At 35.4% G+C, this 6,320-nt stretch overlaps 1 non-coding gene across 1 annotated transcript; it reads right to left on the bottom strand.

Annotated features, from left to right (window-relative positions):
- Positions 1-3,696: 3,696 nt before the first annotated feature.
- On the bottom strand, positions 3,697-3,891 carry LOC124888173. The gene has a single exon (XR_007046313.1). It is a non-coding gene; the product is annotated as a U2 spliceosomal RNA (small nuclear RNA).
- Between the last annotated feature and the right edge of the window lie 2,429 nt (positions 3,892-6,320).

Here is a 6,320-nt window from a genome sequence, read left to right as displayed (position 1 = left end):
GATTTCAGTTTTCAGATATTCCAGCTTATGTGAATCATTTATATTTAGCATGCATTCTTTTGCAAATTGATATAAATGTTGAGATAATGTTTTACTTATGTATTCACCCTCATATACTCAGTATATCCTCAAAGTTTTGATCAACATATATGTCTATGTGCTTATTGTCTCATAATATAGGTTCAAGGGCTCAGTTTTAGTAGCGTGAGTGATTTTGAGCTTCTACATCTACATCCAACAGTTGGTGAGTCCTCATAGTTCGAGGACTTGGTCATTCAGTTTATTTTTAGCGTAACCGATTAGATGTTTCAGCATTCTTTTTAGGCAGTTTGAGTCAGGTGGGGGATTGTCCCAGTGTCTGTCTGGTTATTAGTAGTAGAGGCTTGTCAGACTGCTGGTTTTAATTCAGATTATTCAGTATCAAGGTTTCAGACATTATTTTCAGATATCATATTCAGTTAGTTTTCCATATATAGTATGACTTTTATGTATATATTTTCCTTGTTATGAGATTCAGACCTAGTAGAAGGCAGACAGGGTTAGCTTAAGCCTACTCGTAGTCTTGAGCATCGTGTGATGCCTTGGGACCAGGTTTTGAAGCGTTACAATCTTTTAAGTATACCCATGCATTTTCATATATTGTATGTAAAATGTTTCATAAATTGCTCTCACTTATGTTGTATAAAAGTATGTTATTTTGGATTGCTCAATATACCAGTACATCTATATTGACCCCCTATATTTGAAGATCTAAGGCTCAGTCTCGGGGTCTCGCTAAGCAGTAGATCACTATCATACGATTGAAGTTGGTGAGCCTCTCTTATTTCGGAAGGCCTTGTCTCATGTGATGATTTTATTATTTTTAGTTCATGGTCCGATCATGGGCCTTGTCCCGATTTCAGACAGATTGTTGTTTTCAGTTGTAGTTGAGATTTCACAGACGTATATTAGATGATTTGAGTCTTATTGAACTTATGTTAGCATTACTCAGTTGAGATATTAAACTGACCATGTTTCTGATTGTTTTTGCATTTTCTTATAGTGTATGAATTGTGTATATGATTTCCAGTTAGAGAAGGGCTCTTGGGCCTTCATGGTTCGGGATCCCCGTCATGGTTAGGGCCTTGGTTCGGGTTGTGACAGTATGGTATGTTGTTTTGAAAAAAAAAAGTAAATACATGACAAGCTATATGCATACCAGCCAAATTAACACTCACACTAGCCTCAGAAGTTGATATTGTAGAACCTCGTTAAACATCTTGAAATAGTTGCACCAATTTTTACACTGTTCTTTGGAAAAACCTTGATTAATAAGGAGACTAGTCATAGTATTTGATCCAATGCCTTCTTTTACAAAAACTGCATTAGCCCGATAGTTAGCAGAATTTCCTTGCCTTGCCTTGTTGAACATGAAGTGTGCAGGATCCCCAACAAGTTTATAACAAACATCCTTGGTGTGACCAGATTTTTTGCAGTATTTGCAAAAAAGATCTATCTTCTTAGTTTCTGTGTTTCCTGATGGATTAGCACCCCTGTAATCATTTACACTCCTAGATGGAGTCTATTTTTGTCAAGAAGTCATGAAAGCAGAAGATTCAATAGCAAGACTTGATTTGAATGTACTTCCCTTTGTGATTCTTCTTGTAAGATGATAGAATAAGCTTGGGCAGTACTAGGAGGAGGCTTCATCATAAGTAATGGCGGATCTACCCTTTGCCGAGGGGATTCATCCGAACCCCCTTCGGCAAAAAATTATGCTATATGTACATGGTTAAAATTATATTTAATGTATATATATTAGATGATGAACTCCCTTCTGTTAATTTATTTTTTCAGTTATAAACCCTCTTAGTGAATATCTTGGCTCCGCCACTAATCATAAGTATGTTTCCTCTCACGCTAATAAACGCAACCATTAAGACCCATCAAAATTGTATTAGTTGTTGGTCTTCATTCATTTTGATGTTATGAGTTTTGGCTCCACAGGCACATTTACATATCATAAAAGTATTCAGGAGTTTCAGTTGGTCCCAGATTCTTTTAAGTTTGGTAAAATAGCTTGCTATATCATTAGTACCTTGGCTGATGTTATTGAGCTCCCTTTGCAGTTGAAAAAGCCTTGCTCCATCTGTCTGTCCATAGCGATCCTCAAGCTCAATCCAAATCTCCCTAGATGTCTCTGAGTAGATCACACTTTCAGAGATTCCCTTCTAAGGGAATTCAGCAACCAAGCGATAACTATGTCATTGCATTTCTTCCACTGATCAAATAGAGGTGAATCTTCAGCGGGACACTTGCAACTCCCATTGATAAATCCAAGTTTATTTTTAGCCAAGAGCGATATGGGCACTCTCCTGTGCCAGTTTCCATAGAAAGAACCATCAAAAGTGACATTCAACAAAATCATCCCTGGGTTATCAGAAGGAGACAAAAAATAAGGATGGCAAGAGTCTACTAGCAAAGAAGCTGCTGTGACAGAATTCTCTTCTGTACCAGGTGTTGATGAAGAAGAATTGGAAGGGGAAGTACTCATGTTCAAAGAAAGATTTACAATTGATTAACAAAAAAATTATATTGCTTGTTAAAGATGCTTTGATACCATGAGAAAACTTGAGCACAAAATAGATGTACAATTTCTTTTCGTATTTCTATGTGCTCTGTCCTTTGTTGCAGTTGTACATTTATACAAAGGAAAACCTAACTAGCCAGATGTACATTTATACAAAAGGAAAACCTAACGAGCAAGTAAACTTAATGACCAAGAAAAGCTAATGAGTTGTACAACCCTAATTATATTCTACTCAAACAAACACAGAAAAATAGAAAAAAAATAAAAACAGCCCTAAAGTGGTAATCTACAGCCTTTTGAACCTCATCGAAAGTCAGCCCAATTCTAAAAGATGAAACTCAAGTAATTCAGCCCGAGTGCAGTTGAGCCCAAGATCCAAATACAACTTCAGTGTGTATCTATCTCCCTTTTTTCTTTCTCTGTGGAAGTAATATCGACCATATCATTTTCTCCGGCAACAAACTTAAAGTTAGTAAATGTTAAAGCAGCAACGTAAGTGTCACGCAACATCTGACCCTAGCGCAATAGAAATCCAATTATAAATGTAACCACATCTGAAGCATCTTATGAATATGATATATCACATAGTGTCCCCAACTACGCATAAAAAAAAGCAACCCGGTGCATTAAGCTCCCGCTGTGCACAGGGTTCGGGAAGGATATGAGCACAAGGATCTATTGTCCACCTCACCTTACATTTGCTCACAAGGATCTATTGTCAACCTCACCTTACATTTGCGGGGGGTTATTTTCATGGCTTGAACTCGTGATCTCCGAAGCACATGACAACAACTTTACCGGTTACTCCAGGGCTCCCCTTCAAGTTGCCCCAATTACACATATTTACTTTATTTTCCATCCCCTATCTAATACTCTGAAAATGTCGAGCCTTTTTGTGGATTAACCTTACTGGGATGGGAAATGTACCAATTAGCATCAGTTTTATGAAAATACTTTCATGGTTCTAAAGGGTTAACAAAATAACAAGACAAAAGTGCCCATCAATCTAGTCTTTGATTGATTTGCCCAAAGATTATTATTAAAAAAATACATATTCCACATTTTAACCTTCAATTTGCTATATTTTGTTAAGCCAAGCTCTAACAGAAAACAGTTCAACTTGAACGATGGGGCACGCCAGGCTTAGGTTGTAGTACAACACCTAGACGACACATGAAGGCCAAGTACCAAGCTACTTCGATGAACCTTCCCCCTCAAAATATAGAATTAATATTGTGTGAGCCAATGGATCACATATCAAATATTAAATTGATAAGAACAGATACTACACGTGATCTTAGCCAAAAGGCCGAAAAAGGTATGCTCTACTTAGTGATAGAGCTCATCTATTATACTTCCTTTCAACTCACTGCTTTTCATTATCTATCGATGTGGAACTAGCAAACCCTTTATGTTTTCGAGTTCTCCCAGTACTAAACATATATATGTATGGAGAGTTTTACGTTATATTTTATATTTTATATACATTTAAAAACACGAGAGAAATATTTTATATACTCATGCTAAGCTTAATAAACAATTTGGTCAAGTAGAAAGTATAAACAAGGATTGATAGAACAGAGGTTTTTTTAAATAGCATTTGCCAACTGAAAGTCTAAATCTGTCTACAAATAGTTTGTTATACAACATAACATTCAACAGACACGAATCTACAATATAGTTTATCGGTTCGGCAGAACTCAATAGTTTTGACACAGATCTTGTTTTTTGTGTTAATAATCCAATTTAGATGTACAAATAACTAACAACCCAATAAAGTGTAATGTACTTAATTTTGAACTAATAAACTTAAAATCCTCGCATACCGCCCAACCTTCAACATTATCGATGCTTATAATCTTGATGAAGGATGTTGTTTTCTCAATGATGATAACTGTTGTCAGCTTATTTTTTTGGTCTTGATATTTTGTTGTCATCTATAGATTACTTTTTGCTGTGAGTTCTAGATCTTTTGAAGCTAGTTGTAGTGTGTGGTTGTGCTTTATTTTAGCACAACTTAAGGAAACAGGTTCCCATATTTTAAGGGATATTTCAGACCATATGTATTATATATTTGTTTGTTGTATGAATGAAAAATCTGCACTACTTCTCAGATATTTTTCTCTTCTTTTTTCATGTCTATTTTTTCTCTTTCTCCTTCAATTGGCATCAGAGCAAGATTGATCTTTAAGGGACTGTTTTTCTAAGACAACACAGCAAAGATCACCTAACAAGCTTAACTTTTTCAAGTCTCTTTCTATCCAGTTCTCTTTTTTGACATGGCTTCCATCAGCCCTTCTCTTTAATGGCAAAAATTACCAAGTTTGGGTTGTAAAGATGAAGACATACTTGAAAGGTCTTGGTTTATAGAAGTATGTTGAGGGAGACAATGCTCCAGAACCTTTGAGAGCAAACCCAACTCTTCAGCGGATCAGAAATCATGAAGAAGAGATTGCAAAAGGTCCAAAAGCCTTGTCTTTCATTCACGCAACCATCTCCAAATCAAATTTTACAAGGATAATGGCATGTGAAACTGCCAAAGAAGCTTGGAATATGCTAAAGCAAGAATTTCAGGGGATTGATAGGACAAGATAAATACAAATATTGAATCAAAGAAAAGAATTTGAGATGCTAGGAATAAAAAGGACTGAAAAGGTGAAAGATTATATTGATAGGATCATGAAAATTGTTAATTAGATTCGATTGTTGGGAGAAAAAGTAAAAGAACAGAGAATTGTTAAGAAGGTGATGGTGACACTCCCAGAGAAGTTCGAAGCAAAAATCTCCTCAATAGAAGATACTTGCGATATGTCTCATGTCATGTTGAAGGAACTATCCAATGCTCTTCAAGTTGTGGAGCAAAGAAAAGTTTTTTGAGAGAAAGAGAGATCAAATGAAGTTGCTCTTGTGGCTGCTCAAACCAACTCAATACGCCAAATTGTTCCGATAACGGCACCATTTTTTATAACGCTCAACTTACACGTCAATTTAGTGTAAGGCGATCGTTGTTAATATATTTACCCAACTTTGGATTTGGGGTCCAATCCACAGGGAACAATGTGAGTGGAGATTAGACTAATTTGAAATTAAAGCTACAAGTTAAATTCAAACAACTGACACAAAAAGACAAAATGGGGGTTTTTAGTGATTGAACAATTGGTAACTTTTAAACTTGCTTTAGAAACTCAAAACTAAAATTTCAATAGTTCAAATCAATGATAAAGAAAAACTAGGGTTATGATCACTATGATTACTAATCCCCATTAAATAATAACTGTAGCATTAGGTTCTCATGACTTGCGGGAAATACCAGATTATCAGTTTTGACAGTCCATCTAAGTGTTTCTCAACCTACCTAGATGTTAAACTCCCTAATTCTCTCGAACTTAGGAAATCATTCTATTCATCCTGATTTTATCTCAAGTTGATCAATCTTGTTACAACATTAATAATTAGATGAGACCTTAACTTTCCCAAATCCTCATTGATAATTCACTTCTTACTAGGGTTGATTTCTTATCTCAAGTAAATCAACAGTAAGCAAGGCCTATTGTTTGCAACCAACAGAAAATAACTAATACAAAAGAATTATAAAGATGTTACCACAATAACTTGAACCCTAACCAAATATTAAATTCATGAAGGAATAATCATAGATCCCACAACCCTAGTTATGGGTTTTAGTTCCACATGAAAGAGAAAACGATATCAATAACTGAATTCATAATTCAAAGTGATTAAACTTACAAAA

This window comes from Capsicum annuum, chromosome 10 (assembly GCF_002878395.1).
Source record: "Capsicum annuum cultivar UCD-10X-F1 chromosome 10, UCD10Xv1.1, whole genome shotgun sequence".
Lineage (NCBI taxonomy): Eukaryota > Viridiplantae > Streptophyta > Magnoliopsida > Solanales > Solanaceae > Capsicum > Capsicum annuum.
This window is presented reverse-complemented; position numbering and strand designations above follow the sequence as displayed.